The sequence below is a fragment of the Tympanuchus pallidicinctus genome, unplaced genomic scaffold (assembly GCF_026119805.1).
Source record: "Tympanuchus pallidicinctus isolate F22 unplaced genomic scaffold, pur_lepc_1.0 scaffold22, whole genome shotgun sequence".
NCBI lineage: Eukaryota > Metazoa > Chordata > Aves > Galliformes > Phasianidae > Tympanuchus > Tympanuchus pallidicinctus.
The window spans coordinates 10,279,837-10,293,473 of NW_026294739.1; the positions used below are offsets into that span (position 1 = coordinate 10,279,837).

Below are 13,637 nucleotides of genomic sequence, written 5' to 3' on the forward strand. Positions count from 1 at the left end.
AAGACAGTGTTTATTCATGTATTCTGTGCTCTAGTCTTAAAGTCAGTGTTCGTGACAGATGTGGAACCCATCCTTTCTTGCATTCTTGTGTCTAATAGAAATGTATGGCGTAGTCTAGACAATGGCTCAGTAATAAAGCGATTCACTTCACAGCTGAACTCTTACTGGCTGCTGTTTGTCTAGCTGCAGCTGAAGCTTATCTTTTAAAAATAATAATAATAAGGACTATTTTTTTCCAAATGGAAAGTTTCTATTAATGGTAGAGTCTGGACACAGAGCTGTTTCTAGGGTAGGAAATGACAACAGTTTTTCTGTTTAAAAATTCAGAAGAATCCCATGCTTGTTGCTTTGCTTTACTTTGTGTTGCGCAAGTACAGCTTAAGTTCTTAAGTTACTTAGATTTCCTTCTATTCTTGATAAGTTATCTGCTGTACTCTCTGCATAGGTAAGATAATTATCATTCCTATTTTTTTCTTTATTTATCTTTGTATTTGGTGAATTCAGTTTAAAAAAGACCTGTATTCTTCCAGAGAACAATTTTTCTTGTTCTTGCTTGTGACTCAGCTGTATTTCCAGAAACGGTAGCTGGAGTTTGTGCTTCCCTCTGCCACCTCATTCCACCCACTGTCTCCCCTTTAACAGTTAAGACTATTTATATGAAGAGATCAATTCTTGAATTACATTCTTAGTTCAGTCACTTAGAATTCTGAGCTTTAATTGACTTGGAAAAATTTAAACTTACAGCATCCAAGCATACAACAGTGACTCATTCTAGGTTTAAATTGCATGTATCAAATCTGGCACGTCTAGCTGATGTTTAATAAGGCAAATACCAAGCTACTCTATGCTTCCTATTTCTAGAATAATAGTCATACTACCATCCTTGCTTAATTATGCTGCTTCTATTTTACTTGCATTAGAGAAGTGACTTCTGTTTTCTACCCGTTGTATAAGAATTTTTTTTTAACATCTCTCAGGCCACTCTTCTTTGTCAGCATCTATAAATAATGTCCTATGAAGTAAAAAATAAAGAAAAAGGCTGTTTTGAAGTTGTTTCAGATTTTCTTTCTGTAGAATGAAGAATGATGGCAGGGCGCGATGGTTGAAGTATGAAATAACGCAAAAGGGACTTCAGTACTGGCATAAGAGAAATTGGCCTTAATGAAGTAGTTGTTCCACTGAATGATAATAGTTAATATGGACCTACTAGGTATGTGTGAGTATCTAATACCAACAGAATCCTGACTTCTGTTTTGAGTAGTGAATGAAGTTATGTGGCTTTTCTCCCTGCTGTCTACTAATCCATTTGCTTCCATTTCTCCTTATCGCATGTTAGCTTTTCACAAGCATCTTCTATCATCTGCTGTCTTTGCCTGTAGTTTTTGCCTTGGATGAGCTGTTGGTTTTCTGTGGGCATACTTGAAGCCATGCTACTGATCTTTGCAAAGTGTGGGAGATTACTATGGAATTGAATAAGATTTTTAGTTTTAAAATATGCACCTCTCTTGAAAGTTATCATGAGTGTAGGTACATTTGAAACTCTGTTCCAAAACAATTATTTCTTTGTCTGCTTAATAGTAACTTCTTAAAATAATGTGCTATGGCATCTTTATTATCCTTTAGTGATCAGGACAATGAGGACAATAATTTTAAGCCTCGGTAGGTTAATGGAGCTACACAAGTCACTATATGCTATAAAAGCTATCAAAAATGTTTTTAATGAACTTCAGTAATATGTGAAGTCCAGTGTTACACAGCTCAAACTAACGTCCTAAATCAGAGCATGCCTTTCTGCTTTGGAAATCCACTAGAGAAGGAAATTTCAGATGCTGTCACTGAATGCAAGTAGTTTGATTGTATTAGTATGTCTCTGAGGCTTATGTAGAGGAACAGAAGTTGAATGAAGTAGGAGAGAGTCTCAGTGGCATTTGAATTGACTGACTTAGCTGGAAACTATGGTCAAAAGCGAATAAATCATGTAAGTAATGTAAATTCTACTTGTTTTTTTTCCTCCACGAGTATGGATTTTTTTATTTTTTTTTTGTCAGTGATTAAAGCTGAAAAGAATGTATTACAACTTAAAGATAATAACAGTAAGTCTCTTCCTAGAATCATCAGCGTAGTGTAAAAGTCTTGATAATTTAAGTTGTAACATATTCCTGAGAAGAGCCCTGTTAATCTCAGTTAAAATCATATGATACTCTGGGCTGGAAGGGGCCCATAGGAATCCTAGGCTGATTTTCCTCTCTAGGATAGATTCTGCATAACTGATTCAGCAGGAATGGCAGTGGTCGTACCATTCATGCACCTGTTTTCTGTATGTTGTGCGTTACTTCTGCACTGCAGCTACCACAGTGCTGTTGTACATACCTTGTGGGTAAGGCCTCTGGGAGAGATACATAATTTCCTTACATATTTATAGCTCTTTGAAGTTCTGTTCTTTTTAATTCTCCAGTGCCGTGTATTTGGACATATTTAAATTCAAAGCTAGGTTCATGCTCTGATGCCCAGACCCTTTTTCCTGTTTTAATATGAGCCATTTTCCTGTTTTCTACTTTGCCAGTAGATGTGATAACTTCCATAACCAGCCAGTTCATTATAAAATTCGTAGGGAAATGCAACTTCCTTTTCCTTATCCCTCTTACCCAAAATTAAGTTACTTTGTCAGAAGAGAGTGAGCTCTCATTCTCTTCTGGAAATAACATCTTACCTAGTGACAATTCGTCAGGTCATGTCATCATTGGGTAGGTACTACTTGATACCACTCACCTCTCTTCAGACGTAAATTCTGCCTATTTGCTCTGTGTGCTATCTCTTCTGAAAAATATCAGGTACTTGGATTCTAGCATTGTAATTACAGTATTGAAATAATTGTTGTAGTGATGGATGAATTGTTATTCTCCTGTAATTGAAGCAGTCAAACCAGTTTCTTTAAAAGCTCTTTTCTGAGACGGTTATAATTCTCTGAATAACTTGTGCTGAAAACTTGTATTACTTGTTTCACAAAATGAGATCTTAAAAAGTAAATTCTATTATTCTTTATGCTATTGAGGATTTCCTGACATTGGAAGTTTATGCACTGTGAAAATATTATTTAGAGGTTGTCTTTAAAAGTCGCAAAGATCATCACCTTTTCAACAGTTCAAATTTTACATGTACCTAAGAAGCTTACTTTAGTGCTTAGTTTCATATCATGGGTGCAAAGAAAGATGTAAGGGTTTAAATATTTAATTTAGACTGCTGAGTCTGGAGTTCAGTTCATTTAAAACAAATGCAAGGAGAGTTGTTCTTGTTAAACATTGGGTTTTACTATGGTATTCCTTGGAATTTATGTGCTTTTTTCATTTGCTCAAATGTGAAGTCCAGTAGAGTTCACTCATCCTGTATGTAACTACTGAGTTAATTTCCTATTTTCATTTCCTATGGTGGCTGCATGATAGAGGAGGTGGCTTTCTGTATATGTAATTTCTAATTTGATTTGGGTCAGCACATTTGCTTGTCAGTCAGATCTCTGAAGAATTTACAGATCTTACTATTTATGGTGTTCTCTGTTCTGTAGGTGCTGATGATCTGTTTATCCTCTTCCTAGCAACGTTCCTCCTCTCCCCTCAAGTACTCTATTTCTCAATATTTCCTGTTAACTTAATTAGCTTAAAGTATGCTCTTGGAGGCTGTGATACTGAGGAACTCTTTCTTGGCAGTCCTTTTCCTCAAGCAGTCCCTGTGCTGTTGCTTCCTGATCCCCACCATTTGTTTTCACTGCTGCAGCACACTGTAACCGGGTTAATATAAGTCAAAGATCCTTTCAGAATCTTTCCTGTCTTTCTTTAAAATCCTCATCTGTTCATTGTTCAGGTTAACAAATAGCTGGTTCCTCACAACCAGAAGGTGACAGCAGATGGGTGAGTGGACAGGAACCCAAGATCAGTGTCATGGAGAAAGGAAAGAAAGGACTGAGCTACCATTACTACTACAAGAGCTATTTGAAATATGCTGCTGCTTTGTTAGAACTCATGAAAGGATGCATGGTAACTTTTGGTGCTTTTTTTCAAAAGACTTTAGTAGGCTTAATATCAAAGCAAACAAAACAACTCCCTGCCCATTCCTAACACCCTCTGAGCCTAAAACAACCACTGCCACCCCAACCTCCCTTGCAGACCTTGCAGTGCAGTGCCTGACTCCATGTCCTTCACCACATTTTATTCACTCTAGCCTGAGGAAGGCTGCCTCAAGTGTTGCTGTTGGCTTGTGCATTGGTCTGCTGCATGTCATGTCAGGTGCTTGTGAACACTTCCACCAGTGCTGTTTATTTTATCTTCCCTTTCTCCTTTGCTGATGGCACAGGGGAATTCTTGTGGCCCACAATGATACCTTTATTTGTGCTGTTGAACTGTGAATGTGTGCAAATTAATCTTTTTTTAATTAATGTGTGGCACAACTGGGGATAATATAGAGATTAAAAAGATCTAATCAAACTGGCACTGCCACAGGAAGAAGTGCTTAGAGGACTGCACTTGCAGTTGTTTCTTACTAGGGTTACCCAGTAACTGCGTTTTCAGTTCTTTCAAATGAATGTCTACATATGTTACTTAAAGTAGCAAAATTGATGTGCTTTTTGTCAAGTGAAGTTTGACATAAGTGTAATTATCTGACAAAGACAAATTAAGTATTTCTTTTTTTTAATTAGCATAGAATATTTATTGAGGATTTTTTTTCATAATTTTCACTCTGCTTTGAAATATTGTTAGTTTCTCTTCAAGTGAAACTGTGGCCTTAGCAGAAGTGAGGGATATTATTGTGTTTGAACCTATTCTCAGCGAAGTGGAACTTTTTGTGTTGTTATTTGGATTTTGGGAGGAAAGGATTTGGACCAATAATCTATTGCAGATTTAGCAATGAGAGGTTGATGTGATCTTCTCCATCTGCCTGCTGTCCTGCCAGTTGCTGTCAGGAGAACACGGGATGACACATCCCCAGGCACAGCACCCTTGTGGCTGATCTCCTTGCTTCCAGCAGTGCTGCTGGGCCAGGCTTCCTGATGTGATTGAGACAAGCTCATGGATGCAGTGGGAGCAGCAGCTTCTGGATGAAGAGCTGAATGCAATAGCATCTGCAGCTGCTGCATTATCACTTGCCTCTATCTTCAGCAATTCAGGCTCTATGCGCTTAAATATCACCTTTTTTTTTTTTTTTTTTCCCTCAACTCATAAAAATTGGATGCAGACAAATCCCTAAGAGAGAAAATGATCTTTGTTAATGTTATTTTGTTGAGCTTTAAGTAGTTTTCCACTCTCTTTTGCACTCAGCAAAATAAACCAGAACCATGTAACCCAGAGCCAATCATAACAGTAATGCCCTCTTATCCCTTCTTTTCCTTCTCTCACTGAAAGGAAATTTAAAAAAAAATTGGTGATCCCAACCAATTTAAGCTTGGGATCAAATATTTTTGAAACATTTAACACCTCTGAAGTATGATAACACATTTTGCATTTTTTGTGACAAATGGATTTTTTGTTGTGTTTGTAAAAATTTCCATTGCCTATATTGGTGGCTAGAAATGCTGCCAGTAATCACAAGAGCAGCTGTCAGTCTTCATATAAATAAATACTTGGTTGTGGTTCAACTTGTGGGTATGTTTGTGTGGGAGGTTAAAACAGTCACTGGTGAAAACCATCTTTGTCTGATGTGCAGTAGCCAAGGTGGTGTTAGAAGCTCTGTGTTATAACTGGGAACAAGAACCATGCTTTTTACTCAGCTTTTCTCTAAAAGATGTCCCTGAATCAAACGGGTCTTGGTCTTACTGAATGCATGATTTCAGCTTTTAATATGAGCAGAATTGCTAGGGTTTGTGGGGGAGGGGGTGAAACAACAGCAGACTAACTCAAAAAATGCCTATGTGTCAGTACGAGAACAAAACCAGTATTCTAGCTTTTTTAGCTGTGTGATATTTCACATTTTTTTTTAATGTGTGGTGCAATGCTCTCAGGTGTGGTTGTCTTCTAAGCTTCACCTTTGGAGGCTTTTGAGGGATGAGGTGAGCCTAGAAGGTTCATGTTTGCTGTTTGTTCCTGTTTCTGGTGAGAGGAAGAAAGCAGGACTCTTAATATTTTAGTTTTACATTGGAGTAAAAAGGGTGTAGGGCATCAGCAGCATGTACTGCAACACAGATTCTCATATACATGAGATCTCTGGCGTATGAAGAGCAGCTTTTACAGCCATCTGTTCCTCTGCTATGGTCGCAGCAATTTGTATCAGTTCCAAATATTCACGGATGTGGATAAATATGTTTAATAAGCACCTATGGAAGACACAGGTTACAGGAAACAAATGTTGTGTTGCTGCTAGACAATTTTTGATCATTATTGTGTTGCAAGTCCAGTCAGCCCGCTTTTGTCTGTGTGCTTTAGTTTCTTGTGGTGAAAACTGGAGGTGGTGTGATGTGTTTATCTGGTGGCATTGCAGCAGTGATCAGAGAGTCTTACTGTGGTGAGAGAAAGAGCTCTACTGTAGCTGGGCTCGAGAACTTTGCCCTTCTAGGTGGGGAAAAATCAGGGGAGAGAAGAAGCTCACAACTTGCTGTGATTTGTCTTTACCAAGGAAAAATAGGCTTAGGGAGAACACAATCCAAGTGTCTCTCAAACTCAGCCTTTACACTTAAATGGTATCACAAAGCTGACTTGGACTATGAAGCCTCTGAATAAGGAGTCTGTGCTTGTTGCTCAATTAATTGCCAGGTACCGTGTGGTGAGGAGTGGTTATGGTACAAGCTTCTGAATGTAGTGGTGAAGCGATGCACTCTGGATAAGAGTGTTGTTTCTATCCATTAGTGCTAGGAAAATATTCAGCCTAGATCTGTTGAATTTTGCTAAGTTCATCAATGGGAACATTCAGAATGAAAAACTTCTGTAGTGCTTGAAAATCATTTTGGCTGTTGCTTATTGATGGAAAGTATGGGTGCTTGGTCTTATGTTGTCGGCAACATAATAGCATTTAATAATAATTATGCACTGATTTTTTTCCTTATGTTTTCTGTTGGATTTCTCATTCAACGTTCTCATTTTCTCAGTTTCTCATTCATCTACATTCTCATAGAATTGTAAATTAGTTACTTCAACTTAAATTGAACTTACTGGAGAAATACTGACTCAACTTACTCTCTTTATACTGTCACCCTGAGGTAACACTGGCATGGAAGTAAGATAATAGTTCTATATTTAGTTGGTGTTGCTAACTTTCCTCAAATTCCTAATTTTTTTTTTTTCTTGGTAGTTACAGATTTTGGAGTATCTATCTCTACTTTTGAATGTGTCAGAAGATGCTCACAAGCACTTTTAAGTGCAAAAACTGAAGTATAAATATTTTTGTCAAAATCATTCTTAAATTACCATAGCAGATGAATAACTACATTTTATTCGTTACAGTTTTTCTGCTGACTGTACTCAGTGGCATCCATGCTGAAGAGATGCTCAGCATGTGTTGAATTGATGACCGTGGCCTGGTAACTGCAATTGCTTAAATGTGTGAAGTGTCTGAAAATAATGCAACAAGAAAGAATTTCAGAACTAAAACAAAGCAATAATACTTTGGAGCTGAAGAATTTCAGGCTTACATATTTACTGCCTTTTTATTTTAAAATTCTAAAATACAGTATTGCCTCTAACTTTCTATCATAATTACCTGAATGGTACTTCATCTAAGTAATGTAATATATCGATCAAGGTCTCAATGTCAGTTTAAGATACACTGAAGAGAATATAATCATAGTTTTCGTAGTTGTGGACTCATCAGTGATACATCGGACCTTAAAATGTGGCAAATTCCTTATAAAGATATATGGCATAAAAAAAGCCTGTTTCATAGTAGAATCAGCACCTATAAAAGAATACTAAATTCATGTCTGTACAAGAAATGTACTCACTGTAGAGGTTTGTGTCTCTCCTGAAATTGGGTAGGTGGGATAATCTTAGGTCAGTGCTCTGCCTTGCGTCCTTCTCATGAGTCCTCTGTGGCTCAGATGCTGGGGCAAACAAACCAGTAAATGAATTCAGCAGTTCTCTAGACAGTCTTGCTTCTTGGATCCCTTTGGGAAGAGGCTGAGTCGTTCCCAACAGCTGTCATGTGTTATTGCAGTTTCCTGTAGTGGTGCCAAATCTTAAGATTTTTCAGTTTGCCTGTTCTAATTTTTGGCTGAATATGGGACTGTGATTTTATTTGGACGTGGTGCTCAGGGACATGATTTAGTAGAGGGTTGTTAGAGTAGTATGGTTAAGTTGTGGTTGGACTCAATGATCTTTAATGTCTTTTCCAACATAGGCAATTCTGTGTTTCTGTTCTATGATTCTATTGTGTTGGAGGTCTGAATTATTTTTTTTTTTGCCAAATATTCAACAGCTGCTTAAGGATCACTTTCTGGGTTTTTCTAATAAAAATGTTATGCTAGATTTTTTAATTCTTGTAGATTTGGCAAGACGTAAATTTTCGTTGCAGTAGTTTTAGGAGCTCTACTCATGAGCAAGGATTCTACTTATTTAGGCAAATAACGACAGAGCAAAAACACCGTTGCTGTATGCCATCTGACTCACCTCCTTTAACAAAGATCTTCCTGAACTGAAAGCTTGCTATTTAATTTTTTGTCCCTTTTTCCCCTTCTACTCTCAGAAATACTCTAGAGAATTCTAGTTAGGATTGATTGCTGTGGATCTTTTCTGCACAGGAAAGTTTGTAGATTGAGCTGGCATGACTTTCAGAATTCAATAGCTGTTTCTACTTTAAATATTGTTCATCTGATTTAAGTACTTGTGGCTGAATACTCTGAGTATCTGAGTAGATCAAACCCAAGTAATAAGGTCCATTTTCCTAATTCACCCCTCCTGCCCTTGATGGCAGGATCTGCCTGGCTTCTGCTTCTGACTGTACTGACAGCAGTGGTGGAGTGAGGCCTTCGCAGAGCCAGAGGAATCCAAAATTGGCCAGATGCTACTTAGGGTAGCATTGTTTGCCATAGTAAATATTCTGATGCACTTCAGACCTTTTATTTTTTTCTAATTTATTGACGTCGTAATCCATGTCACCAGCTCCAAAGATGCCATCTGTACTCTGGTCCTTTACTTGAATTGGCAAAATCTCACCGGGAGACAGTTATTTTTGAAGTAGCTGCTAGCTGTAGTGTTATGGCATAATCTCATGTCTCAAGTCTTTTGATGTAGTTCTCACCAACAATACAAAATACTGAAATTGGTGACTAGCAGAGAGAAATAAATCTTTACTGTTTTTGGATAGATGTGTTCCTAGGAAAAAAAATCAAATATTCTCTTAATCCTATTGATGAATTTCATAAGAAAATGTTCCCTCGGTCTGTTGCTTTGTATTAGAACTTAAACTCACTGATCTAGATGGTGGGGTTTCAGCCATAATGAGAAAAAGTAGGAAGGCTTCACACTCGCAGTACTTTATTCTCCTTGTTACAGAAGGCACTGAATTCAGTAGAACTGGTAATAGCGTTCCGTCAATCTAACCTTTTGGGGGATCTGCTGAAAATCGTGGATGGCATTGTGTCTATTTCCAGTGGCAGGTAATAGTCTTAAAATTAATGATCACATTATACTTCAGAAGGAGGTTGATACATTTTTTCGAAAGGAAAGGCACTCTTGGCTGAGTAAACCCAGCTAGTGTCACTGGTAATTTCAATAATGGAATTGCCTCATTATAGACGTTTGTACTGAAAGGGGATGGAAAATGGCACAAATATCACTGCTTTTACAAGCTGTGTATGAAATAGCATGGGTGTCACTGAATATGACAATTTTCTGGAATACTTGGAAGTCAGACTGAATGCACTGTCAATATGAAGGACAGATACCGAGTCACAATGCAGCGTGGACTGTGTCAGAAGTGGGCTGAAAGTGATGGGACCAGAGTTGACAGATGTACTGAGAGATATAATATCCTTATTGTTTAATCATGTGGGTAGAATAGAAGATGGGACCATTGAGAATAAGAAGCTTACAGTAAAAGCTATTGCTTAATCTGTGCAACAGCCTCTGAGGCTTCTTAATCTGGTAGGGGAATTGCCTGGCTGCAGTAAGTTTGACTAGACAAATAAAAGAAACGATGTTGCAAGTCGGTGAGATTTTAGCTTTTAATTTCTGCATTTCTACAACAGATTGTTAAAAGTAAAATAGAGAAGGGAGGCAGGGGGAAATGCCCTACATTAGTTCTGATCACAATTCAGGAATTTGAGAAATGAGTCCAAACTATGCTTCTGAAAGCGAAAAATGGCACAATAATTGCAGGCTGGGAGTCCTGGACTTTAACTAAGGAGTCCAGAGGGCTGTGTTGCTGATTGACGTAGCTGTGGTTAAATGTTGCCATGGTTTCAAAAGGCCTGAGCTGAGTTTGAGGAAAAAAATATTGTAAATAACTGTTCCTGACCCACAGGGCTTGTGGTTTAAAAGCTTCCAAGAAATTAAGGGACGCGAAGATAATTCTGAGGTATGCAACTGTTGCCCATAATGATTTGCTGGGTAGGCAGGATTTCAGCAGCTAAAATTGCAGTCTTAATCAATGGGACAATATGGGATTGGTGGGTGGGGAATGAGGAAACAGTGGGTTCTAACATGCTCATCTTTGTACTTAAAGTGTAAATGCATATTCAGAGTTGGTCTCTACAATAAGCACAGTTGTGTGGGAGTGAGTCAATGTTGTACATGTAGCCAAAGATGGAAGTTAATGCAAAAAAAAAAAAAAAGCCGATAATCTACTTGAAGCTTCCTCTTACGTACTGCAAGAATACAATCCTTATTGCAATGTGTTTGGAGAACCATAAATCAGTACCGTTTTTCCAAGCTAGAGAATCATAAGAAACAATTTAGAGTACTATAGAGTACTATTACTAATGTAAGTCCTTAATGCTGGAAATGATGCAGTGCAAACCGACTGCTTTCTCTGACCTGTCATACAGCTGTTCAGCAGCGCACTGACTTGAGCAATGGCTGCAACCTCCTAATACTCTATGAAGCATTCAAATTACATCACTTGGAAAGGTATTTTAGGAAACTTCTTTTGAAAGACACAAAGCATGCAGGTGCTTGTACTGTAATTGCTCAGGATGGATTGCCAAGCATTTTGTAACTTTTTTGTTGGTCTTCTATTTGTGTAATGTACCCTGGCTCTGTGAGTGCTGAACATAGGAGATTTTAGCAGATATTTCAATTAGTACAACAATAAACAGCTGAGAAATTACAAATGAATCTTTTGAGGTCTGTGTCAGATATGATTCTGTAAATTTCTGATCAGTTTTTCTGCATAAGGATCAACTAAGAAAAATCTCTTTCAAATCTTGTGCCTTGAGTATCTGTTGTTCTAAAGACAGTTTTAATCTAGAAACATTTTAAAAATATAGATAAGCTTCAAAAAAGGCAAAATAAATTCCATCCCCTAAACAACAAATCCCCACTACTTCTAGTCTTCTTGTTTTCTTCTGCTCCCTTAGATCTCGCGTTCCATTGCTTTCTTTCAGTCATAAATTCTCTTTTGCTTTTATTTTCTTGGTTTTCTTCTCAGCAAACCCTCTTGTTGTCACTTCTCACTCAGCTTCTCTGCGTTTCTGACTTTCTAAACAAAATGCCTTACTTAGAGCTCTCTCTGACTGCAAAGGCATGTAGAAAACATGACTATTGCCGTGAACTGTCAACCACAGAATCTTGGGAAGAGGCACCTTTTGTGGCTTTATTTCTGAAGAAAGAATAATCTTTAAGATCAGTTTTCATGCGAGTAGGGAGCTTAAGGTAACCTTCATGTGTTTTAGATCACTTCTCTCTTTAAAGTGAGGACCTGAGTTTTTACTCTGAGCACATTATATATTACATTGCTTACACTGTCCTACCAAGAATGACTTCTGGACTCATTCTTTGAAGTCTAAACATGAAAACTAAAAGATGTTTACTTAAATTCATATGGCTTATGGTTTGATCTTTCACTTGCTCTGGACTGGCAAAGTTACAAATCTTGAGATAATTTTGCTGAATGATGAACCTTGTCAGCATTCGATAATGCAAGGGGTTTTTTCTTTTTTTTTTTCTTACACAGTCTGTTTACTAGCTTTTCATAATGCTTCTGTGCAAGAAAATGACTGTGCTTGCAGAAATTAAGATAATGAACACAAGTCTAAACCAAATGGATTTATGGAGGATAAAAGCTATGCTAGCTACTTCTCAGAGTAAGGAGATGTTCAGAATTCGACCCCAAGCCCTTGGGGAATTATGTAGGGAAATGATTGCTCTTCTGTAACTGAACATGTGGCTCTAATCCAAGTTTGGAACCCAGTAAGAAATGGCAGCAGTTTTAAGAAAATAGAGTAGTAGCAACCATTGCACTTAATTCTTAGAAAGGCTCCAAGAGTGATCTGTGGTATCACATGCCATAGAAATTAGATCTGTTATGGGAAGATATGTGAAAATGTCATCGAGATGAGACTGAATATAAGAAAGCTCTTGTAATTACAATTCTAAGTAATTGCTTAGAATTCTCCAAGTTTAAATTTCCCTGATTATTAAATGGTAAAAAGCAAAGGAATTATTAGATCTTCAAGACATTGTTTAAAGTAAAGTTAATTCTTGATTTGTAAATCAAAAACAATTTTACCTACTACTGAAGCTGACACAGGGATGTCTTCCTGGCAGGTCTAACACCAGTTTCTGTCAGTCCTCAATCCAGGCTAGTTACTTCTGCCAAGGAAAGCCTCAGGAGAACAGAGAAACTAATATAACAGGAATATTGATGTTTCTGTGTTTCATAGTTAAGTCTCATCCCAAGTGGAATTGTTGCATTTGCAATATGGTTTTTAAAACATCAAAGTTAGATCTGTGTTGAGAGCTGAGACGTTATATTCATGAAAAGATTCAAGAATGTTTCTTAGCTACCCAACCTGTTTGAAGGATCTTCACAATTAGCAACCATTTAATTTCACAGTTATGTATTTTAGTGTATGGGAGTCAGTGTGTCTGGATACCTCTGTAGGTGTTCATGTTTGTCCAGCTTCTCCAATGTACAATTAGTTGCATTTTAAGAACAAAGCAAAACCAAACCTTTTCTGTGTCATTCTGGTATGTAAGAGTTTTGCACATGGTAATCTTTGTTCTTCCCACCTCCAAATGATCCCATCATGTTCCAGTGATTTTGTTAATAAAAGAACCAAAAACAAACAAACAAAAAACTTAAATAAAACATCAGATGAAAAGTTTTTTGTTTCAGAATGATGGTACAGAACGTAGATTATCTAACTAAAAACTTATTTTCAGATATTTTTTCACTTAGCTTATGGCTTAACAGGTTATGCTTGTTCTTATGTACTCATTTAAGGAAATTATAGATATAATAAACAGTTTACTTAGAAATGAGCAACTAATAAGCAGCTATAATCCTAAATTAATTTGCTATCTACAAAAAGCCTATTACATTAAAATACACAGAACATATTTTGGGATAAATGAGGTAAAGGTACAATTAGTAATTTGCCCATCCCCACCCCCCCTTGCCCAGCACCAAATAATAATAATGTAAAAAAAAAAAAAGCATTCAGATACAAGATGTCTTGTAAGATGCCAGTAAAATCTGTTAATTCTCTAGGTTATCAAAGT

At 37.2% G+C, this 13,637-nt stretch overlaps 1 long non-coding RNA gene across 1 annotated transcript in view; it reads left to right on the forward strand.

Annotated features, from left to right (window-relative positions):
• Nucleotides 1-298: 298 nt before the first annotated feature.
• LOC128082195 (uncharacterized) overlaps nt 299-13,637 on the forward strand; it is a 472,145-nt gene continuing 458,806 nt past the window's right edge. The window contains exon 1 of the long non-coding RNA XR_008207583.1: nt 299-445. This is a non-coding gene — a long non-coding RNA (uncharacterized LOC128082195). The remainder of the gene's footprint in view (nt 446-13,637) is intronic.